This window comes from Pholcus phalangioides, unplaced genomic scaffold (assembly GCF_987345545.1).
Source record: "Pholcus phalangioides strain wild (caught in Gottingen) unplaced genomic scaffold, Ppha-v1.0 ptg000013l_1, whole genome shotgun sequence".
Taxonomy (NCBI): Eukaryota; Metazoa; Arthropoda; class Arachnida; order Araneae; family Pholcidae; genus Pholcus; species Pholcus phalangioides.
Genome location: NW_028301606.1, coordinates 29,820,166 through 29,846,899, shown reverse-complemented (window position 1 = coordinate 29,846,899; position 26,734 = coordinate 29,820,166). Strand labels below are relative to the sequence as shown.

Genomic DNA, 26,734 nt, shown 5'->3' with positions numbered 1-26,734 from the left:
TTCCGCGCATTTTAACGAGATACGTGATGCGGCATACGAAACGAGTCAGATTAAAGTTTTCTATGGTTTCTTAAAAGAGTCGATTCCAGAAAACTAGACCATTTTCATGTCACCTCACGCTTGGGATTGAAGATTTACTCCGTAAACATGGCAATGCTCATTTTTTTTTCTTACCATTCTTTGTTTTTAAGACATTTCTCTTTGCGGATATCTACCCGAAATATGTACGTACAGTATATCTACTGTATTTATATTCAATTCCGAGCACCAGATCGCAGATATGAAGTGATGTGTCGATTCTGTCCGGATAACTCATGTAGTTATTATATTTGATTTCGCTCACGAACTGCAGTTGAAATGTGTTTCGCTTGTCCAGATCAGTAGATCTCCGCTTGGATAGGAGACATATTTATTTGCTGTCCCAAATCTTCTAGGAGTATTGAATCGGGGATTCCTTTGGACATGTTTTATTGGGCCGAAGAAAATCGCTCCTCCTCTCCCCCCCCCCCCCACAAAGATTCAATTGTAAAAAAAAAAATTCTATTAGGATATTGGAATGACCATTTTCTTTTTCTTCTTATGCTTTCCACTATTTTCGGATAGAGAGAGAGAAAGAAAGTTTCCGGAATGAGTAAAATGCATCTGACAGGAAATATTTCACAAAATTTTACGACTTTTGAAGACATTCTGTTCTCAGTCTGACTTCCCACTTCGGCGTGATAAATGTGTCGTCGTCATGAATGCGTCTTGCCAATTCCTGATGAAGTTTCTTGAGATTTATGAACGTGTAGGCAAGAGAGAGAGAGAGAGAATTTCATCGATGTATAGAAAAATAAGGTCTATCTCTTTTAAATATTTCATTTTCATCTACAAAAGAATTCAAATATTTTTCAAGTTCCTATGAAACTTTTTTTCCAATCAATTTAAGTACCGTGAAAAAGCGGGAATGTCAGGTCCAGCAACGTATCGTCATAAAATTGGAGGGTGAGTTATCGTTAGAGATACGTGAATTTCACAGTCACAGAAAAAAATTTCAAATCCAAAATTTCACATTCATTATCAAAAATAAATGTAAAAAAAAAAAAATTCGAGTTATATGAATTTTGTATTAAAAAAAGTGTATGAATTTTGTATTAAAAAAAGTGTATGAATTTTGTATTAAAAAAAGTGTATGAATTTTGTATTAAAAAAAGTGTATGAATTTTGTATTCATTCAAAAAAATTTGTTTGCTCAAAAATTTCGCGTTCATCCACAAAAAAAAAATATTTTTCAAATCAAAGATATTTCATCCATTTTCGAAAAAAAAATATTCAAAATCAAAAATTTCGCATTTATTCACAAAAATATTTCTGAAATGAAAAATTTAGCATTCATCCACAAAAATATTTTTGAAGCAAAAAAATGTATTTCTTTTATTCCAAAAAATAAAATTCGAATCAAAAATTTTGCACACATTCACAAAAATATTTTCCAATTAAAAAATTTTTCATTCAACCGCAAACACGAACTAAACTAACGATACAACTTTTTTTTTTTAATGATTCAATTCCGAAGCCAAGTATTAATGCACTGTAATGTTTTAGAGTTCAAGTGCTCAGCAAAATTAGCACCTTTTTTTCGCTTCAAAACTTAAGATTTCGCGGGAAGTGGTAGACATCAAATTTTCGTATTTATTCATCGAAAATGGAAAATATCGGATTTATCGCATCGATTTCGTAAATAGAAAATTATGTATCCTCCCCGTGTTATCGTACATAGTTCAAAAACAACAATTGCTGAAATTTGAACTTTGAATTATAACTTGAAAAACACTGACAATTTTTAATTAAAGTTCGCATCTAATACAAAAAATAATCAATAATTACTTTATTTCAACAATGATGTAATATTTAAATAAATGATAATTCACTGTGAACTTTAGTGAATGGGAGAAAAAAAAACTATTGATCAATGGCTTGAAAATAGAAAATTCGAGAAAATTGAGAAAACCGAATCCCTCGACGATATTTTGAATAAAGAAAGAAATATTTTCTTTCTTTTCGATTTAGCATCCGATTCCAGCCATATCTCTCCTCGAAAATAAGCCATTCGAGTTTTATACTAGGATTGAAACAATTCCATTCATGAATGAACGTTCTCTAAATTCCAGATAGCACTACTCGTTCCTTTCAGCGTACACCGCACAGACATTCCGCATATTACATCTCGTTATTCATTCGCATATCAAGGGCAGAAGTTTTTTTTTTAAGGTTCTTCAGTTCGAGGTTTTCTTTCACGTTTCCGTATAGAAAGGGTATTTTAAGGAAATAAAGACTATATCATCAATATGAATGAACGAAATGCATATGAGATTTCCTACCGATGTAAATTAAGCCTCCCAAAGTTGGAACAAATTTTGTGAGTTTTGTTTTCCAGAAGACGAAGGAAAAAAGGCAGCATCAATAAAAATTTTGAAAAACAACATTTTTGAATTTGACCAACATTTTGTGTGTTTTGGTTTTCTTCCCCTTATTTTATATTAAAACTCTCAAAAAATACCAGTGTATGTGTTTTCTCTTCGGGGATTCAGTACGAAGTTTGCCTCCAAATGAATAATGCATTACTGGAAGAATTTCCCACAGAAATCTCGCTTGATACTTCTTTTGTTTTAGTGTTTGTGTACCGGGGAGTTCATATTTCTTTCTGTTTGGCCTGCTACATAAGCTACAACCCGTTATTATGCGTGAGTTATACTTCTGACGTCATATGAACTTGGCCATGTGCGTGCCGAGGTCGGTCATAATATAGGGTGATTACGTAATTCCTCTTGGCGCATTTTTCTGGCGAGCAGTTGATCCTAGAGGCATAAATCCAATTAAGAAAATTATCCAAATAACGTGTAGAACTCAGATACATCATTCATGCTGCAACGGGTTGTTTAGTTATTAAATAAAATAAATAACCTTTTATACGGGCATCCTGTCCTCAAAAACCCAGTTAGAAAGTTGTTGTCCAGTCTTTCCTGAGCCCAACCAAAAAAGTTCCACACTTCAACGTGGAATGTTTGCTGAGATATTTGAGTTCAAAGTTGGATGAAAGCTGGGAAGGAACAGCCTGTCAGAGAAAGGAGCGTTGTCAGTTACTTTAAGCTATTTTTTTTCCCCAACTTCTCCCGATTTTTGAATTAAAATACCTCTGCAAACATTGCAATTAGAAACGTGGGATTATTTTTGTTTGCCTAAGAAGAGTTAGAGCAACAACTTTCTAACTGGGTTCTTGGGGACACGGAGACTGTAAAAAGTTAATTTTTTTATTTAAATAACTATACAACCCCTTGCAATATAAATGGCGTATCTGAGTCCTGCAAGTTATTTGGATGATTTTTTTTTATTGGAAGTATGTCTCTAAGATCAATAGTTCGCCAGTAAAATGAGGCAAGGAAAATTAAGTAATCACCCTGTATAAATTGATACGGGGAGGGAAAACGCGCGTGCGATGTGTCTCTCTGCTGTTCATACAGAGTAAAAAGACTTGATACCAAGCGGAGATGAAGATTAGTTAGTTTCCTTTCCGAAGTTAATCTTCATCTCCACTTTGCATCTAGTGTTTCATACTTACCACGTTGGTAGTGACGCACAGTAGCGGTCAGCTGAAATTGGTTTTCTGCGTTTTCCGACTTTGAGACGAGAATGCGACCCATTGTCCCATTCGAAAAAGCCTCTCCACAGAGAGTGAGCAGACCAACATGATAATTCAGGCATTTAGCATCTTCGGTTTGGAATGTGGAAGACAGATGGCAGCATCCGCAAGATGCAGACCTCAAGCTAGTTCGCAACATGTACACGCACATTCCAACATACAAATACAAAGCCACAACAGGCAAATTGCCCAACGAGGTGGCTGACTTAAGAACATCATGGATCCCCGAGCCATTTTTTGGAGGCCCTACCTACTACTACACCGGAACCCCCCAACGAATCGGTACATGCGGGAATGTGCATGTGCGTGTAGTGAAACTTGACGTGAAGTTTTGTTGTTTTTCTGTAATGTTTGTTATGTGTAGTGCTGCCATCTGCCACTAGTTTTTCTAACTATGAGTGAAGTGTTATGATTGAATGATTTATTGTTGTAGGACTGTTGCTCTCTGTGGCGAGACTTTTTAACGGGGAGATCGGCTCGCATTTGCGCCTTGAAGTTGGGAACCACAGAAAACCAACTTCAGCCGACCACCACTGTGGGGTTCGAACCCCACAGTGGTGGTCGGCATGTGTCAATGCATAAGAAATTCTGCAGAGGAATATGTACGAGGTGCATGTAGGGTCAAGTAATATATATATTAAGTATATCTTCGGCACTAGGTATGGTAGTATATTGGTAGTCTCCGGCACTTTGTTTGAATAGATATGTAATCGAATTGTTGAAAAAACGCCATTTGTATCTGACTTCATAGAAGAGACGAGACGATATTCGGCTATTAGAACTGAAGAAAGTTTTTGTAGCACTTAAATTATGAGCATTATTCATGGTCATTATTTTCGTGGAGAATCAGTGAACAAACAGAACTATTTCAAAGATTTGGATCTAAATTTTTGAGTAAATGGGCGAATAAAGTTCTCACTGAGCAGCCATTCCAAGGAGGTAAAGAATTCGGATTCGAACTGAATTCTGTGGTCGGTACTTTTTTTTTTTAATTTTCAAATTATTCACATAATACATACATTACAATAACAACAATTACGAAGAAACATGCACAAATACAAACACTTTGTCACCTCTATGGACTACTGCCATCCAGCAGGTCAATAAAAATTTCGCATAACGTTTACGGCGCATAATGGGTTTATTTATAGTTCTGTATTATTTATAGCTCTATTGTCCAAAACGTGCAATTCAGTTGGAAAAAAACGCAATAGTCGTAGTTGCCGTACAGTAATTGTCGTACTACCATTTGAAGAAGTCTCTCCGCAGAGAGCAGGAAGGCCTTAAACACGGTTGCACGACATTTCAAGCACTTGCCATTTTCACTTCAAAATATGAAAGCCAGATGTCAGCAGCAGCATAACACGAAATAAACATGATGCTGACAACATAAATACGTTCAGGCCACGTCTTATATGTTAAGATGTTAAGATATGAGTCACAATATTGGATCTTGCGAGTTATTTAACATCAGACTTGATTTTTGTTCCAAATTAGTTTATCATGTATGTAAGTACCGAAGGTTATATGCTCGTGGGGGGGGTCGACTTATACATGGGCCATTTTTCGAGGAGAAAATATTGACACCCACCCCCTTAGCAAAATCTATATGGCCTATAGCTACATGGCCTGCCTCCGCACATCTAGCTTGAAGATTCACGACGTCTTCGGAGTAAGCCTACTTTAGATGGCGTCACAAAATCAGTGGAGTAATTTTTGGTTGCTATAGATAAGCTAATAATCAGAAATCTTTTAAAAGATATTTTAAAGATTATTTAAGAAATTTACTAACCGAATGGATGAGTTTCGAAGATTAAAAAAAACAGCAAAAAGTGGTGCCTTAACGAAACCCGACGTTGGCTTAGTGTGCAATGTTCACGGGACGTGGAATTCTGTTTCCACCGAAATCATCATCAAATTTTCTAAAAAGCGATAGACGAAACTGAAAACTACATGAAAACATAAGATTTTTACCCCCTTAAAATGTTCTGATTTTTGGGGGGTCGGCTTATTCACGGGTTTTCAATTTATTGTGATTTTGGTGGTGCTGAAGTGAAGGGTCGGCTTATACGCGAGCAGTGTTATTCGAAAATATAATTTTGGAGAGTAATTTAACTCCTCTCCAAAATTTTAAGGGGGTATTTATTTTAATCAGTGAGAAATCACACTATTAAAAAAAACCTAAAATTTTTGAAGTAGTATTTTTACTTCTCAACCAAATTCGAATTTGGGAAATTGAATTTTGTTGCGTGAATCACGCGTCTAGATGCGTACTGGTGAGCAATGTGTATACTATATGGTAAAATTTTGGTTTCAATTTCTCTGTATATAGAATGCATTATATGTAACTGAATTTATAGGAACAATAAGAGCAAAAGTTCTGAGAAAAGGGGCGTTGGAACAAATAAATTTGAGAGGTTGTGAAACAGAGATGTCATACACAACCAAAAGTTATTTTTTTGAAGAGGTATAATCAAGACATTCCAGTGATCTCCGTGACCTTCCAGTTCTCTAAAACTATTCGACAAAGAATAACTCCGAAGAGTGACAATCGAAAAACTTACTCTAATGGAAGTTTTCTTATCGAATTTCTAAAGTAATACCTATTTCAGAAAATTTCTATTCAAACTATATGTTTGAAAAATTTCCGTGAAATATTCATCAATATTCGTTGAACTCGAGCCAAAGTAAACACCAACACTAGAGTGTGCGTATATGTATGTATGTATGTGCAATTGTTCGTGTGTTGATTCATATTTCTTTGAGTTTCGAGCTCACTTATATTCATGAATAGTAAAAGAAAAGAAATAAGATTTCGGAAATCTTTCATTTACATTTTTCTTGCGAAAGTTTTCTGTGAAAATAAAATGAAAACAGAAGAAAAGAACCAAGTCTTTTTCCTGGCAAGGTGCGGTGTGAAAATGAAATATCATATAACAAAGGGGAACCCCCTTTGAGGGGGGAAAAAAAGGAAAATGGAAAACTTTCTCGGGAACCTGGTATGAAAAGATGAAGAAAATATAAAGTTTCTTGACTTTTTTTTCTTTTTTAGATTTATTATAACTGTTATCAAAAGGAGAGAAAAATAAACTCTGAAATCACGTATTTTCACATTTTTTTTCCTTTCCATCTTACTATATATATGAATGTTCGCTCTACTAAATAGAATGCATCTCGAAAATTTCAAGTAAAGTTTCGTGTTTATCCTTGAATATACAAAAATGCCCGGACAATAAACATCGTTTCATAACTTTTTTTAATACCCGGATTTTGTTTTCCTTTACGGTTGATACTTACGATGAATGGTGTATGAAGCTTGTATGTCAATACTGTAGCCGCTTCACAATAGCGTTACGTCATGTTATCTTGATATAAAGATACATGAAAGTACTGTTTAATACCGCCCATGCCAGCCGAAGATTTTTTTTTTCCTCGCTAAAATATATAGAAACAGCTTTTTCGGATTTATCTTCGTTTCCTTTATACAAGAAATTACGTCCATAACTCAAAACTGTCTATTTCTTTTATAAAAATTTCGACTATTTTCACAATCTATTTTGCTTAAAATTTTTCTGTCACTGCTTGTCATCGGAAAACTATAGAACGACAGTAGAGGGACAATATGCGGTTGTAAGTCTTAGTTAGGAAGGGGTGTTGGAATGGAACCTTGTATGTTGAAACCAGTACTGTTTCTTATTCTTGTCTGGGCCATTTATGAGCTACATAGTTATGAGCCAATTCCGAGTTGAAAAATTGTTGTACCCTTTTCATCGGCGTGAATTTTTCATTTGAATATCTCGAATTAATGTATTTGTCAATTTTGCTACATTTATAAATTTATAATAAATATAGAGCATAATCTTTTCCCCCGTGTTTACTGGAAATGAAACTCTATATCCATAGAAATGAAGATGAATAAAACCGCAGTATTTTTTATGGTATAAGTAGGGCTCCGAGAAATAACAAAAAAATATCTTTGATGAAATTTGGTCGACTAACTTTGTATCTTTATCGACTGTCACATATTATATATAATACAAAAAAAGCAGGATGAACGATGTTTCGCCTGCCGTCCGAGTAAGAATGATCTGTCTAAAAATAATTTGAGTGAAGAGTGAATATTTACCATGTGTCACGTTAAAAAATCGAGACACGAGGGCAAAAGACCAGTCTTTCTGAAATTGAGGTGAGGGCAATCCACTCATTTTTTCTGGAAAACGATTAAGTGTGAGAGCAATTCGACTTACACCCTTAATTTTTACCGAAAAAAACTCATTTCAGTTAAATTTATTTCGTTTATTTTCTGTATTTTGACTCATTAATGATAATAAAGCGAAGGAGAAAAAAGTATAGAAGTATTTCTCAGCGAAGAGCTAAACTATAAATCATGATTTTTCTACTTTTATTTGATAGGTCTTGATTGTCTAAAGGCTAAACACTCAATTTAACCAGCAAAAGCGAAAATATAAACGAACAGATTACAGTATTCAATTTCAAGGCGAGCATGTTCATCTTTCAAAGCTTAAAATTCGCACGACGACGATTCCAGTTTAAATGCCGTTAGTTTTCACTGAGATGATAACAAAAGACCGTGTGAAAACATTTTAACCTTTAAAACCCTATCAGGTGCATCTGAGTTTTTCGCTGGCTGCAGGCCAAGTATCGTAAAACCCATCGCTTTCGTTTACTTCAAAAAGCAGTAGTTAGTTTGCGTTTAATGGTGAAGCTTCCGCGCTGATAAAAGTCTTCAAGACCATTCATTTCCCGTCCTGTTTCATTCAGGAAGTTTATTATTTTTTTTATTCACGAAACAACTGAAATTTAAAACATTTTAGTATTTCATTTTATAATTTTAGAACAAGTAAATCTTCCAAATCTGATTTAGTCATTTTTGACTAGTAGTTGCTGGTTATACAGTATGAAATATGTTTCAGAAAAAAAAACCTGTCCAATTATCTAAAGCTCAAGGTAATTTGAGTTAACGTTTTTGTGAACAACAACAAAAAAGTTAAATATTTTAAGCTATCACGTACTTGTGTGTAATCCGAATAAAATCCAAATTATGTTGCTGTTTTGAGAGCATGCTTTAAATTGTAGAAGATAAATGCGGCATAAATATTTTATACAATTTTTAGAATCAATAAAAAAAATTTATACCTTTCGGACACAAAAACCTGTAGGCCTATAATAAGGCCACATAATACACACACACACACACACATATATATATATATATATATATATTTTTTTTTTTTTTTTTTTTTTTTTCCTATTATATTTTACGTTTTTGTGCAAACAAAGAAGTATTTTCTATTTTTCCATGAATACCATTAGAATATGCTATTTCGCTTGAAGTGAGGTTTACCAGAACAGCCCAGTTGCAGAAAATGATAGTCCATAATCTCTCTCTCACCGGGATGCTAAATATTACGAATGTGAAAGCACGTCAAAATACGTTGACTACTTATTTGCATCATGACTGCCAAAGAAAGCATTTCCGTGAAATTTCATGCATGTGTATAGTAGCATCATTAGGGTTACTAGACGTCCTCCTTTTCGATCATTTCGATCATTCCAAGCGTCCTCCTACGTCTTGGAAAATTCGCCGTTTTGTCTTCCTTTTCAGATTTCCGGAATTATTATTATTATTTTTTATATTCCTTTATATAATTCCCTTATATAAATATTCCTTTTTTTTGTTCTCTGAAACATATTACTACGTTTAAATGGTTTCGAGACTTATTTTATTACGGAAAGGAATACAGATAGAATCTGTTCATTCAGTGTTTCCTTCGAAATTCAATTATGCATTTTTGCCATTGTTCATATAAAAATGTAAATGCGGATTGCAACCTTTTTTGTCACAGCGTCCAGTGCCTTCGTTGCTGCTCGCTGCACTTCTTCGGAACCTGAGAATCGTTGTTCCCTAAACAAATTCTTAATCCGAGGAAAAAGTCACATGGAGCAAGATCAGGGAAATGAGCTGGATGAAGAAGTATGTGAATGAGATGTTTTGACAGGTAACCTGAAACCGGGGGGGAGGGGAACCTGTGAGCCGGCGCACTGTTAGGATTAAATACCCACTACTTGGCCTTCAAAAGGTCTGGTCGCTTGCTTCTCATCGAATCTTGTAAACGTTTATAATTTTTGTTAATTGCATTTTTAATTGGGTTGCTGTATTTTTGAAATATATGACATCCATATTTTTATGGGCATCTTTTTCTCAGCCACCTCGTTGGGCATTTTGCCTGTTGTGGCGTTGTATTTGTATTTTGTATTTTGGACTCTCAGGTTCCTCCTGGTGTCAGATTACCTGTCAAAACATCACATTCGGGTACTTTCACAGCCAGCTTATTAATCTGATATTGCCTCATAGGACTTTTTCCTCGGATAAAGAATTTTCTTGAGAGGCAATGATCCTCAGGTTTTGGAGAAGTGCAGTGAGCAGCAATGAAGGCACAGGGGAATTGTGACAATAAAAAAAAGAAAGCTCTCAATCCGCGTATACATCTTTGTATGAACAATGGACAAAATCCGAAATTGCTCAGGTTGGTTACGTCGAAGAAAACACTAAATAAACAGGTTATATCTGTATCCCTTCTTCCGTAATAAAATAAGTCTCAGAACCTTTTGAACGGAGTAGTATATCTCTTCATTGATATGACTGTTTGAGTGTGTTTTATTCCACACATTGTCTTTTAGCAGGGCAGATGCTATTCTAACCAACGGCGTAGCTTGCTCCTGAGTATTATAGTGATAGCAGTCAGAAAAACAGCTCTGCAAGAAGAAAGCCACAAAACCCATTTTGGGAATACCATTGTTTCATCAAGAGCTAATGCCCAGTACTGAAGGGGGGGGGGGGGAATGAGTGTTCAGAGTAGAGCTTAAAAAGACTATGAAAGCTTTCAAAAATGCCAATGAATGTAACAAAAGACAAGGTTCTTCGCCACAAAAAGCCTCTCACCTTGTCCCAGGCAAAGCGATGAAACTGACCACACACACACACACATGGTTGGGAAAATTCATAAAAAAGTGTACGGAGACACGGGTCGCTATTTACTCTTATTTTTTCTTATTCTTTTTTTATATAGCTTCTGCTTTAGTGAGGAAAAGCTATTATGGTAGTGGTGGTTGTTTTTCGTCCATTTAATGGCGCCATCTATTGTGAAAGTTGGAGAAAAAGACATCAGCATGAGTGTGCGCAGGCGTAATTCTTTCTAACTTTTCGTATCTGATAACAATAAGCATCACCGTTGATAAGAAAATTTAAGAAAATGAAAATGCTGCTCTTTGGGTGCAGCACTTTGGTATATGGTGAAAAAAAAAATACATGCCCGGTCAAAATTCTGACATGCCCCAGGCATGTCGGGAAATAGACCTGTAATATACCAAATTTTTGAAAAAACGTCGTTTGAAAAACGACTATAAACCGGATTAGCCTCCGTACGTGTAGATGGAATATGATGCGGGGAAAAAATCGATATGAAGCTTTGTTTCCGAATTTTTAATTTCATTTCTGAAATTAAACGGAGGTATGACATGAATGTCGCTCTCCACTTGTTAATACAAGATATACAGAAGACTGGATGTTGTGAAGATATTTAGTAATTGAGATGTTAATTTTTTAAGGAAGGAAAAAACTCTTCTCTGCCTCTACCGGGAGTCGAACCCGGGTCCCTCGATTGTCGGACGAGTGCTCTGACCACTAAGCTACAGAGGAGATAGAGATTTTTCTTCGCTAGAGCGTATATATGTATGCGCTTCTGTATATCTTGTATAAACGGAGGTAGTTGATTGAATTCTTGATTAAATGCATGGTAAGTGTCCCTAATAAATTTAATACCAGTTTTTTCAGTTTCGAATAAAAGTCCAAGTTTATTTTATTCAAATAAAATCATAAACAAAATCAGAAGAAAATGGTAAGTCGCATAAACGGCAGCAGCTGATCCTAAAACCACTACTGTGATTTTCGTTTCTTATAAATCATTTGGCTAATTTTCTTAATGCTTCTTGTAACATTAAGGGCAATGATCGCATCCAATCCAATGATATCAGAAACTATAATACGGTGTAATACATTGAAATTCTCAAGACTTTTATGTTAGGAGCATAAAAGAAAATATAGATACCGCGGTATATATGCGTTATTATCGTGGTAAAGTTTCGTAAAAAAAAATTGTCCGTGGTATCAAAGCTCATCCATCATAAAGTAAAACGTTCTTTCAACAAGAAACGTTATCAACAATGTATTTATTACTTCTTTTTTATTATTATTATTCTTTCACTTCGATCTTCCACTTTGAACGGAGCGAAACATGATTAATGGAACTTTACGAGATTCTGTCCCTTTTTTTTTAACGGAACCAGATTTATTGTATTCTGCAACGAGCTGTCTCCGTACATGCAATTTTTATATTATACTCTTCAACGCCTCTACCATTTTTACTGATAAATACTTATGATACTTCAAACGCGATTCAATAACCGGTAATATAGCTATTCTTTTTGGTTAATGGAAGTGGTCATCGACCATAAATCTGTAATAAACTACTTAAGGAAAAACCTTTCGAAAATGTGTGTGTTACTGCTGATCCGAGAATATTTTGTATGCGAGGAGAAAATTTCACATTTTTACTAGAATGAATTCTCAAATTTTTGTAATCATGAAAAGCGCGTGATTGATTAATTATCAAAATAAGAGTTTTGTTAATCGGTTTTCAAGCGTGTGGTCACTGGACATATGAAATATACGGTCAAACTCAGTTATAACGACATAGAAGATTTCCGTGCAATTTTGTCGTTTTCTCCGAGGTTGAAGCTATCAACACTCTTTTTATGAAAAATGTAACCATATGGGATCAAATATTGTGCATGAAATTGCTTTTCATAATGATTCGAGTGACCACATTTGATCGAAAAATTAATACGGGAAATATATATACAGGGTGTATAGCTTACAGCTAGTACCACAATTTACTGGAGAACCGTTGATTCCGGACGCATACTTCCAATCAGAAAAGTTTACAAATAACGTGTGGACCTCATATATGCTATTCATGCGGCAAAGGGTTGTATAGTTATTAATATAAAAATGGTCTCAAAAACCCAGTTAAAAAGTTGTTGCGCCGTTTCTCCCGAGAAGCAAAAAACACGTTTTTAGATGCAATATTCACAGAAATATAAGCAATCAAAAAAAAAGAAAAGTTGTAAAATAACCCGGTATAAATGAGCGGGGAAGCATTTTACGTTAGTTTATACTGTTTTTTTGCACAATTTTTCTCCATTTTTGAATAATTATATCTCAGCGAATATTGCACTTAGAAATATAAAATTTCTTTTATTGGCCTCAGGAGAGACAGGGCAACAACATTCCAATTAGGTTTTTGAGCGCGAGGTGTCCGCATAAAAATTTAGATTTTTTTTTTAGTTTGATGACTTTTTGACCCCTTGCAACAAGAATAACGTACCTGGGATTCACACGTAATTTGGATACTTCTTCCAATTGGGTGTGTGCCTCTAGGATCAACGATTCGCCAATAAATTATAGAGCCAGCTGTTAGCTATGCACCCTGTATATACAGTATAGTGATCATAAATACAGGATATAGCCATTTTTCTCGACAAAAATGTTGCTAATTTTCGGTTGAATGATTAAGTATTGTTTAGAAAACAACTCTTGGGGAGAAGTAAAGTGTTACCGCATGGATTCAAAATGCATTTCACGAAAACAAAAAAATTAAAACACGACAAATCTGTGAGATGATATTTTAATTTATAATCATATTTATTTTAGCACAATTTGTACAAGCCATGTATATTATTTTCAACCCCAATTCTAGTGAAGATTGTGAATTAAGGAACCACTGAAAAAACGAGACGTTTTGGTGACGAAAAAACGTCGGGAAGGGTACAGTTACGGAAAAATACGGAAGAAATTTCAACGTAAAAATTTAATAAATCTTTTTTTCAACACTGACGCGTCAATAGAGCAACAGACAAACATTGCCTCAATGTGATAAAACTCTGGAAAACATCATAAAAACTGAAGCAGAAGCGATGAGAAATATGTTGTTACATCCGAGGTCGTGGCATTTTCTTCGAAGTTATAAACAAGATTTATTTACATTATTCTATGAAGGAATCAGCCCGAACCGAAAATTATAAACGTAATATAACTCGGTATCAATACAACCGATTTTGACTGTATTACTCGTATATTCTCATATGGCGTAAAATAGGATGGGTCATATGTATGTAGTACTCGTAATTAATGTTATACTCATATATTGATCAACTGAGCTGACCGTTATGGCCAGTGGAAATGAACTCTAAGCAGTTGAATGCTTGTAATGCAACCTATAATGGTTATTTTGACCATTATAATTTATCGCCCTTTGGCAAACTAGGGAGAGAGAGATATAAGTTATGAGCGTATAGGAATAAACTAATCCTTTGATAATAACAACGCATAACAAGTTTTCGTGGAAAATATACGGAGTGTTTCACAAACAGTGTCCGAAAGGAATTATCCTGTTGATGCTAACATTGAAGGTGCTCAATGATACCAAGCATCATGAAAAAATGTATTAAGATTTTTCACAAATGATAGAGCATCATGCACCTTGAAAAAAAAAGGCCATGTACCACGGAACAGTATAACACTTGAAATTTTTCTAGTTTGCTTCGGAATTCCCAACTACACTGATTTTAAATACTTCTTTTTTTGCTTTTAAATACAGTTTATATTTTAAATTTTAATTCCATACTCTTTTCCCCATGAAAACTTCAGTACATCCATTTCTTCTCTTCCATTCCACCTTTCGGTTATTCCCTTGTCAAATTTGTTGGTGAAAAACATGAAGTTTACTGTAGACGGAGACGTCTAACAAAAACTTCTCCCAAATGAATTTCCTTAGGATGAGATTACACTATAAAAGTTTGATAAAAGATCTTTTAGAAAACGAAAAACAACCAATAATCCCATTGTGTACATTCGCTCGAATGTAACCGATACGCTTATTGGCTGCATTTTTCAAGTTTTACCAAAGAACTTTTACAAAACTTTTATAGTGTGATAACGGATAACGACCTTAAGAAAAGTGGTCGAAAAATATTTTATTGTTTTATCAGTGCCAAATACAGCAAATGTTGACATCTCGGATATTGTATATCTCTAATGCAATCACCTAGTATCAAAGAAGCTGACAGAACCAAAGATTTAGAAACATTTCCTTCTACAAGTACAATAAAGAATAATTATGCAATTCATCTATATAAATACGTTCCTACCTCTATTATTGTTCTTTTGTTTATATGTATATTAATAACCATATTCGTGTAATTATTTTAATAGCTTCTATTTCAATGTATGTGATTTATATTTAAAAAGGAAAATACTTTTTCTTGTAGCATTTGTATTTTTTTATCTTATAATTTTTCTTTGTAACTTGTAATTTTCCCCCGGTTTTAAGGTACAACAGTGCATGCGTGCTTCAAGGTACCAGACCCCTTGTTGTACCGTGGAACATTTTTGACTTTTTAAAAATCTATATTTCATGATTACAATAAGAAAAAAGGGTAATTTAAAATTTGTATTGTTTCATACAGTATGCAATTACTAAAAATGAATTTAGTGAAATTTTACCGTAAAAATTGACGAAGGGAAAAAGTTTGAAAAATAATATGCCAAGGTTTAACAGTCTCCAACTATAGGATAAAATTCTTTATAGATAACAATAGTTTAAATTTCTGATTTTTGATCTAGATGGGTTTTCATCCAAATTTTACTGAGTACATTTTATATTTCTTTTTTGTTTACGATCGAATTCTTATAGAGAAAAGGTACAGATAGGGGTATAGAGATGAGAGAGAAGAAAAAAAAACTAAAATTTTATATATATATTTACTAATTGGCATTTATACAAATAGAAAAACAAATGGACACAACAAACAAACTGCCAAATTCGGGAGGAGCTGAAACCAGGTGCCTATAAAAATATAAAATTAATTTAGAAATCTGCAACTCAGAATAAGAGCAGTTATCACCAAAAAACTACAACTATGAGAAAAATATAATGCACTGCCTACAAAAAGTATGGATGGTGGCTTTCATCCAAGTGTATGGATAGCGAAGCTATTATTATTCATATTCATATTCATTATTATTCGTATTCATATTCATATTCATTATTATTCGTATTCATATTCATATTCATTATTATTCGTATTCATATTCATATTCATTATTATTCGTATTCATATTCATATTCATTATTATTCGTATTCATATTCATATTCATTATTATTCGTATTCATATTCATATTCATTATTATTCATATTGAGATGGATAGCGAATAATAAATTCAATATGAATAATAAAAATGAATCAAAAATGATTAATTAAATTTTAACTCTCATTATTAAATTTTATGAAATTAATTTTTTATATTATTAAACTATGGTTTAATATAATTTTTATTTTAAAAATTATTAAATTTTTATATCAGACTATGGTAGTATAGAGCTATCGCACACACACACACACACACAACTCAGTTTATCTCTCCCTTTTACTGATACTTTTTAATAATTTATTTTAATTTTAGAATGAACAATAGGATTTTAATTCTTTTCGGGTATTCTTCGTGAAACAACCAGTACGTTGATAAAATAATTATCTCAAAAAAAAACCATTCACATATAAATTAGCTTCAACAGATATATCTAATGGAATTATTATTATACAATCAAGATAACTGATGTAATTAAGATTTAAATGCATTGAAAGGTATTAGACAATAGATATACATTAGTCTGAGATAGCTTTTCTTTCGGTCCAAATACTAGTTCGACTTTTGTAAACCTGCCAAGTTTTCATATACTGCACACACACACATATATATATAAGGAATTTATGAAAGTACAAAAAAAAAATAATAATTGGCGAGCGTTTTGTATTATCGAGCATTTACAGACGTAATATTAAGTAAAATTTCTTTCGTAACAATCGGAAATAGCTTGAACGAAAAAAAATATTGCTTTCATTCACATAAATTCAAAAAATCAATCAGAATTCATTTTAAAATATAATGAAATGCTTCCGGTCATACTTTAAGATAGAATGGATAAGTCTTTTGTCATATAGGTAACTCCAAGCAGAAACTATTTTTTCCGAAAAATATCAGCATTTTTGTCGCTAAATTTACAAAAGCTATCATATCATTGACAGAGGTTTCAGCCACCTCGTTGAGTAGTTTGCTTGTTGTGTGGCCTGGTATTTGTATTAGAATAAAATTTTGAAATTCTCAATTTTTTTTTCTTTTCATCACATTCAGGATACAATGTGTCTCACAAATTTGTAAATAGTGTAAAAATTGAAGTAATTGTGTTTTTTTAATGCGGTTTGCGGAAAAGTTTCACTCACGAAGGTTTTTTTTCGAAGAAAAAGAAATTTCTCATGAGGCCGCTAAACAAGAAAGCAAATCACAATTTCATTTTTTCACTTTTTTTTTCATCTTTTCCGAGTCCGATTCTAATGAATTTTTGAATTACTTACGAATTTATGGAACATTAATCAAAAGAATCACTTTGCCCGAAACTATCAAAAATAGTCATTTACCCTCAACGTGATGAGAACGAATGGCATTTTATAACACACCGACATATGTTTCGGCACTCATGGGTTCCGTTATCAAGGTGCGAAAACACAGCTATATTGTGGACTTAGGTCCACAAGTCCACAATAGTTCCACACTGCTCGAGTGATGAAGATCACAAATTCAATTTTCCAGTGGCTAAAACAGTTCTCGCGCGATCACCATTTCTTTTCGACTTCTTTGAGGGTACTTACATGAAGGCTTTTCAAGAACAACTCATTTTGAAAAACATTTAAAGTATATACAAAGGGACCAAGCTGGACATATGGCTGGACTAACGGCAGAAGGCAACAACTGTGACATCAAAACTGATACAGTCGAATCCCGTTTTAACGAATACTGTTGTAGCGAAAATCTCGTTTTGACGAACACTTTTCTAATCCCTTCAGATAAGTTTAAATAGGAACGATGCAAAAACCTGAAATTCCTTTATAACGAAACTTCGTTATAACGAAGTGATTAGTTCGATATCTTGGAGTTCGTTATAACGGGATTTGACTGTAATAAAAATACTGAAGTGAAGGAAACAACTCTGACCAGTCATTCATTCTGACCACATTTTCTCGTTGGGACAGAACGTGTTTTTCCATCTGAATAACGGCACCCATGAGTGCCGAAACATATGTCGGTATGTTATAAAATGTCATTGGTCCTCATCACGTTGTGAATATTTATGAAACATCCTATACAAAAGAAAATTATCTTTCGCTGAAAGAAAATAATTTTTTTATCGTATGGTTATAAATCTGGATAAAGTACAATACAGGTATAATAAGTGCGTTTATCATTACAAAATCCCTAGGGTTAGCAACCAATATGAAAAACAAAATGGGTTCGTGTGGAAATCTGCTGATCGAAGCGATTCCACAGAATGAAGCAAAAACCGAAGACGAAAGGTTTCGTTACGGCCACGCTGCAAAATCTTTGAATGACACACACATGTACTTGTTCATCTTCCTTCATATTCATTCCTTTCTTTCTTCCTTGCATTCATTTTTTTTAGTACTCAGCAGTAAGTAGTGAATGAAATCAACTTATAACAGCATGAACGAGCTGAGAGTGTCCATTCAATCCAATTCATGTCCATTCGAATTATCTCTTTTTGGTTCTTACGTTATTGATTTAAGCGGTATTTTTTCCTCTCAAATTACGTATTTGTTAGCGTTAATGCAAGATCTACTAGAAAAAACCAAAAATTATCCTTGGAATCGTCCCTATTGAGGTGAGTTTCGAATAAAAGACGACGTTAAAATTGACGTTTTGGTGCCAATTACAATTACCAAGATCCAGAAATAAAAGAAAAGGGCAATTAATATACATATAAATAATTGAATATTAATATTTATCATAACCTCAGATGGAAAACTCATGTAAAATATTGGCGAAATAAATTTCGTTACGTAATTTACAAACTATATTACCTAAAACCATATATAGATCACTCGTTCATGTTAACACTTTATTACTCATTATTCCATTCTCTTCTATTATATGGTTTGGATATCTGGAGTGGCGATTTCGTTTCAAATCTTACACCAATAATGAAACTCCAAAAAAGAGCAATAAGACTCATCACAAGTGACTATTTGACTCCTTCAAAACAACTTTTTCACAGTCTTGGAATCCTTCCCCTACGTCAGCTTTATTTCTGTAAATTTACTGTAATTATTTTTAAACGACAATTTGCTTTACCGTTGAACAGTTCCCGTTTCTCAAATAGATTGAATAATATATACTCTCTACCATTTATCCACAAAACTCTTCTGAAGAAGCATTTTATTTACCTCATCCCGAAATTTTGTAGATCTTTACCCCAACTGATATCCTTAATATTACTAATTTATTACCTTTCAAAAGCCACATGAAGCAATATCTCTTTTCAATCAGTGACATCGGAAGTTTCTTTTGATTTGCCTTATGCTCCTCAATCAGTTAAATTATGAATCTATTTGATCTTGAGCATTGCAACATTATTTTTGTTATTTGTACTTATCTGAAAATCATGCAATGTGTATTTCGTATAATTTTACTCCTTGCTGTTGCCAAAAATACTACAAATTATGCGAAAGTTTTGTTTTGACATTTGATTTTTTTTTTTTTTTTTGAAATCCCCCTTTTCGTAAAACTGTGTGTGTGTTTTTCTAATATTTAGTTTTTTCGTTTTAGTTTGTTGATATTGTTCACTAGTAAGCAACTGTGTTCCTTATTATTCATTATAAACTTGTAATGTATCATCCAGTATGGGTCTCTAGACCCCTGGCTGATTTTTTTTTGTCTCATCTTGTATTTATGTAAAAAATTAAAACAATAAATATATATATGTTATGGTAAAAGTGACAAATCGATTATTACAAATAATATTCGGTTATTATGCATACTTACCAATCATCTTAGTAAGTTGCATAAATATATCAATTTTACCGGCGAATATGCATATTACTCAAAGTAAATATTGAAGTACTATTCCTGTAAAAAATTTTAATTTTTTTAATTTATTTATTCTACATATTAGAATGTTATACTGATCGATAGCGATAAATAAATCTGAATATTCTACGGAACTTATGAGAGAAAAAGTTTTTTAGATATAATTTCCGTCAAAGGTGAAAAACTTTTCCTGAATGAATTATCTAATATGAAACATTTCAATCGCACCACTCTGCCGAATATCGAATTTTCGTAACAAATATGCATATTCTGTTGACATAGAGATTATTGTTCTTTTTACCCGCTCTTACGTCAATCGATATCTGTCTACAACACACCCATTCCGCTTCAACCATGTTCTTACAAATGCAATTTTCCCTCTCTTATTTATATTCCTCTATGCATATCTCTCAATTTCACGAATCCGTGTCCTATATTCACGATGAAATATTGGTCGTGCCAAAATGACCGAAATACCCAGTTTCCGAAGAAAATTCAACGTGAAAGACATGGAGTTTACCTATAATAAAAATGTTGTTACTTCGGAGCTTCGAAAGTAATAATAAAAAAACGGGGAAGGAAAGTCTCAAATGTTCTAATAAGGCTTTTGTTAATAGCAGACATATTGATTTTCCTCAATACAAAATTCTTAAACAAGATTTCGGCATTGATAATTATTTATTACTTCATAAAAAATTAAAACTTAAGAGAATATATGCGCATTTGAGAATAGGCTTGGACAATATCTACATTAGTGGTAAGACAGTGAACTACTTTCTAATGACATGTACGTTATGCAATGAAAATGTTATTGAAACTTCTTCTTCACCGAGACCCTTATAACTTCTATAGATTAAAGTATTTTGATTTAAATTCCCATTGATTAACAGTGACAGATTTTCTTAAACACTATGAAACTAATTACGAAAAAAGTTTCTTCTTTTTTCGGATCTTCTAAAATTTACAAATTTATTTGAGGTTTGAGAGAATTGATTTGTGTAAATTGTGTTTTACTGGTACGTGTATTTGTTAGCGTCGGAGCATGTATGCGATTTGTATATATTCTTTGTACTAAATTAATTTGTATTTGTATATAATGGGTCTAATATGCGAAATTTATGAATGTGCACTCTAAATAGTTTCGGAGTTTTGCCCCATGGTTCTTTTGCCAATGGTCTTGAATCAAGAAATAAAGATTCTAGTCTATTTAATTCTAGTGATAAATAAATCTCAATATTCTATAGAACTTATGAGAAAAGAACAATTTTTAGACATATTTTCCGTAAGTAGTGAAAAACTTTTCCTGAATAAATTATTTCATATGAAAAATATCAATCGCACCATTTTGCCTATAATATCGAATTTCCGCAACATTCTAGTGTCAAATATGCATATTCTGTTGACGTAGAGATTATTGTTATTTTTTTACCCGCTCTTACGTCAATCGATATCCTGTCTACAAAACACCCATTCCACTGCTCACAAATTCATTTTTCCCCTTATTTATATTCTTCTATGCATATCCATTTCACGAATCCGTGTCCTGTATTCACGATGAAATATCGGTCGTGCCAAAATGGCCGAAATGCTCAGTTTCCGAAAAAAAATTCAAAGTGAAAGAGATGGAGTTTATCTATAATAAAAATCTTGTTACTTCGGGGGCTCCGAAAGTAAAAGGAAAGTCCCAACGCTTTTAATAAGACTTTTTCTTCTAAATTCAAAAAAAGACGGTAGTACCGAAAGCGCATTTAAAATGCAAAGCGCGTGAACTGCATGGAATTTCGGTGATCCCGAATCATTTATGCAGGAAAAAAAAAAGGGAATGAGATAGAAACGAGGCTATTTTGCCCCGTTGTTTTTGATGTTCCTGTCCACGGAATTGTAATGTATTTATTTTGAGTAGACGTGGAGAATTTAATTCGAGAAAAATAAAATCATAATATATTCGGAATCGATTTCGAAAACTGAAGGTGGATCAAGAGAGTCATTTCAAACATGGTTACCGTACTGATCAGAGAAAACAAGTTACGTTAATGGTTTATATAAAAATAAATACTTTTTTATCTTTCAATCATGGTAATAAAAGTGATTGCATTAATGGTTTGAATTATATACTGCATGGTTTTGTGGTTTGAAAACTTACATTGCTTATATCTTATCTATTTTTATGTGTCAGTTCGAATTCTTTAAACATGATTTCATGGTTATCCATACATCATTTCGGATATAAAATGAAACAGCCATAAAAGAATTGTACTAAAAAAAAAGATAAGATATTTTATTTCGTGCAATAACTTATTACGGAAGCAAAAATATAGGCTATATATATCATTCCACTATGCATAAAACAACTTCTATTTCAAAAATTAAGGATTCTTAGTACCGATATCACTGCTTATGCTGCTTCACCTGTTTAGATTTATTAAAAATTGTAGATAATGGAGAATATTAGTGAAGTGTTATTTTTTGCTAGTATTAAAAGATTTAATCATTGTTTGTACAAAGTGTTTCATAAAGGATTCCTTAAGTTTGAAATCGCATTATTTGAAAACAAAAATAAATATAAATATATTGAATACTGAACATTTTTACGACTATTACTAGGCTTATGTATGTGTTACGGTCAAAGTCCGAAATCGTCTAATTTGCGAATTGGCCAATTACGTTGTAAATTGACACGGTCAATGCCCGAACTTCGGGCTTTGGACAGTCAGTTCACGAGAAGAAAAGATGATTCGGGGTCATTGCCAAGATGGAGTATTTTTTCGTGATAATTTTGGCCACGTGTTAGCTATGGCAACCCATCATATCATGTCTGCGGTAATATCATTTTTTTTTCTTCAAAATTTGACAAAAAAACTATATGTCTCTTATTACATAAATAGTTTATTTTCCTACCAAATTTTTATTTCTTTTTTTCTCACGTCACATGGAACTAATCCAAAAAATATAGCTACTATATTTATCCATGTAATCACACGTTGGCGATGGAAAAAAAATTTATTTTGCGCCTGCCAGTTCGTCTCACATCAGCACATTGAACTTTAACTAGGGATCTCCACTTCGTGAACTGTCCAAAGCCCAAAATCATTAGTCATTTCTGAAAATCGGACTTCAGAAAGACACTTCGTGAACTGGCCGCTCTTCAGACTTTGGCCGTAACATATATACGTCTATATATAGTGTTGAAGAAGACCCTAACAGGTTAACAGTATAGAAAGATTAAACAAGTAATTCGTTTAATGGACAGGCCCGAAATTTTGAATACACTGCGTTGTGATATTAGTTACAACTTTGGCTGATGGATGCCACCCCACAGTCCTTCACACACTTTTATTTCACTATGGCTCACGAACCCAAGTGCATAGCGTACATAGTGTGAAATAAAAAAATCTGTTCAGTTTTTCTCTTTTTCTTTTATCTTCCTTCATTCATTGTAAATTTGTCCTTTTACAGTGCATCATAGTGTTTTATAAAGGTTACTTTCAAATTTTGGGCTGTTTCTGGAACGAAATTAACGATTTTTCCATAGAAACCTACGGAAAATCGCTTTTCGGCTTGCGAACGTGATTGCGGAACGAACTATCTTCGTTGGCCGAGGTATGCACCGCATGTCTATTAAAAGAATGCAATTCTGGTTTTTCAGTTCAGAAATGATATAAAACATATAAAATAGTTGATAAAAACCTTCTTGTTCTTGATTTTTCTGTTGATTGTCATTTCTTATCTTATTATTTTCTTTTCTATTGCTTCAAGGCGGAGATTTAAGTTTCTATTCATGCACGATGAAACGGTTATTTAGAAAAAAATGTTATATACAATCCGGTTATGAATTTTTTTTTTAAATACCCAAAAGATAGATTATGTGAAAACGCATGAATAGATTAAATCAAATCTACCGCCCGTTATTGAATTACATTTCTATTCTTACGTTGATAATTCTCCGAAGTAAAAAATATTTGGTGGACTACGCGAGAAAATGTCGTTTGAAGGAATTTTTTTCTGATTCCGTATCTCATTTTTCTATATATACTATATAAATAAAAAAATTCATTTTAACAGAGTGTTAGAATTGAAAATATACATGAATGGGAGAATAGGATAGATCGATAGATGCAGCCGCTCCCAACCCCGGACTGATGCAAAGCACCTTACTTCCGTTACCTCAAAAGAGTCAGAGTTGTGTCGGAAAAGTTAGCAGAGATTTATAGTGATGGCTCCCCTCGCACCGTGAAGTATCGCAAGTATCGGATCACTCGAGTCATTCTCTCCATGAAGATATGAACTGGCGACCAGGAAAGAAAAAATCTTTACGAGAATAAGTAACATATGGGAATAAACTCTCATATACAGGGTATCTCATAAATTCGTAAAGTTTAAAAATCCATAAAAAGTGAAGGAATTGGTATATTTGAATGCAATTTGCGAAAAAGTTATCCTCACGAAGTGGGACCTTTTTTGGTGCAGGAAAAACAATTAGTTGGAATTTTTGTTGATAGAGGGCGCTTCACAAAAGCAAGTCACTGGAAACGCAAATTAGCGTCCTATAATGCAGTGGTTCTCAACCAAGGTTGATTTATTTTAGGTGAGTGGAGGGCGCGGTCAGACGCGCGCCTAATGGGGGTATAAATTTGTAAAAATGAATCAGTGAGCGATTCACGGCCCGGTTTGACTGATGTCAAGGCCCGGCGGTTGAGAAACACTGCTATAATGTGCAGGGTGTACTATCATATTATATATTATTATTTATTATATGCTTATTATCAGCTTATTTCTGAATTTCCCTGCTCTTGGTGCTTACATAAGGTTTACATTGTGACGTTGACATTGGTGGATAAAACACCGTTGGTGAAGTTGTTTTACCTCAGTCACGAGTCCCCAGCTGAAACTTTACGATCTTTTCGGACACCAATTGAAGAAAGGTTCAGGTTCAATCACTCATGCCGGATTGGTTTCTATCGAATTCTAACGACAAAAATTTGAATGAAATTTTTCATGTACCAAAAACAATCAACCTTCGTGAGAATAACTTCACGTAAACTGCATCCCTTCAATTTTTATGAATTTTCGAACGATTTAATAGGATATAAGTTTTAAATATTATTCAAATGATATCATCAGCGTTTTGTCAACAGAATGATTTTGATAGTGTAGACATTTTTTCAGCTCAAATATTTCCATAGAAAAAAAATGATACACAAACACTAGAAATTTTTAAACTATTTACGAATTTATGGGACACCCTGTATTTGAGCTTCATTGTTCTTAGTTATTATTGTCAACTTTCACAGCAGTTGGAATTTTCATCCTGTAATTAATGAGATTTTTATATTATTACTATTTTGGACTTTGGAGTTTCTTTGTTAATTCAAGAAAATTTCCAATTCATCTTAATTCTGTGTGAAATTTCTTTTTGGTTGATACGATAGACAGCACTTGGGCAGGCAAGTCGAGACATTAAAGATAGAAGACACCAGTTGTTATTTATTGGCTTTAATGCTTAATATTATGCAAATCTCTCAATGTGATAATGATGGATGATCTTTTGATTTTTCTTAGGTTGCTTTCTTTAGATGTATCTGTGCGTTTGAATCTATAGAACGCAAGACTTTTTTGAAAGCCAACGGAAAAGAAAATTATATTGGATGATAACCACATCGTAACTATCTAAGCACCGTTTTCTTATTTTCCCCAAATATAGCTGGTGATATATTGCTTCTATCTTATCCTAGAGGGACTTCGTAAGAAATTTCTATGTAGCAAAATCGATATCTCCGAATGCCAGGAAGCAGGAGTTCTGAACTCAAGTATTAACTTTTTTTTATTTTTTTTTAACATAATACTTATATGCACATACAGGGTGATCATAAAATAATTTTCCCGATGTACAAGAACTATCGGCCGCCGAAAGCAATGAATGCGAACAAAATTCGAGGTATAGCTGTTTCAAAGTATGCGCTTGAGAATGAAGAGAAAACAAAAACTTAGCTCTCGCAGATACGGAGCAATGGAATTTCAAAAAACAACCAGCGCAGATCACATTTCTGCCTCCGGAAGCTCCCCTCCGAGGGGTTAGTGCACCGATACAGTTAGAGCATGGAAAATTTGTGTATAAATGCACTGAATTGGCAATCCAGTGGTTTGGGAGCTAGTCTCTAACTGTGCAGGTCTAGGTTCGAATCCCGGTTCGAGCATGGATGTCTACCAGAACAAATTCTCTGGACAGATCTTACGGATCTCTTGGGAATACGTGAGGATTATGTTTTTTTGAAAATGTTTTAAAAATACAATTCCCTGAATTATTGTAGCTTGCTGAACACGAATGTCACCATGAAAACGTTTTATTGGTCTTGCTTTTGAACTTGCTTTACCATGTCAACAGCCAAAAAGTACTTTGCGACAGTTATTATTAGGGAAAATTATCAACCTGATACTGGCTGAATACTGTAGGGATATTGTAAATGATGGTCCTTATGTCTAGCACAAGCGAATTTCATAAAGAAGTAACGTGTCAGCCGCCGATAAATTAACTATTGTGTTGTAATACATTTGCGTTTTTATGTGTTTCTATTGTGATTTTTTATGTATTTGTGTTGTGCTTTTATGTATGCAATTAATGTTTTGCCTCTACATATTGGTGAAGTTTCTACATTTTTCTAACCGAAACCCTAAAATGTGGAGAACGGACAGAGTTAAAATCATTTAATTCAAGCGTTTGTGGAAAATTCCTCGCCACGCAATTCACGGACGTGACATTACCACGCTGGAAGATTCGCCGACAAAGTGACAAACCAAAGGAAGAAAGTGAAAATTTTCGCGTAGAGTTATTAGTACCGATATCGATACAAGGCAACTTAAACTTTACCCTCATAGACTAAAGATATATATACTATTATTACTCTATGTTTATCTTAAATCTATTTGACTTGGCGCAACATGATCTATGTAGATCCTTGCGCCAAAAAAAAAATC

At 33.5% G+C, this 26,734-nt stretch overlaps 1 protein-coding gene and 1 non-coding gene across 2 annotated transcripts in view; both read right to left on the bottom strand.

The window, feature by feature from the left end:
- The window catches only part of LOC149078941 (transient receptor potential-gamma protein-like), a 140,741-nt gene that overhangs the window by 95,127 nt on the left and 18,880 nt on the right, over nt 1-26,734 (bottom strand). The gene's annotated exons all lie outside the window — the stretch shown is intronic.
- TRNAV-GAC (transfer RNA valine (anticodon GAC)) lies at nt 11,328-11,399 on the bottom strand. Its single transcript has one exon. It is a non-coding gene; the product is annotated as a tRNA-Val (tRNA).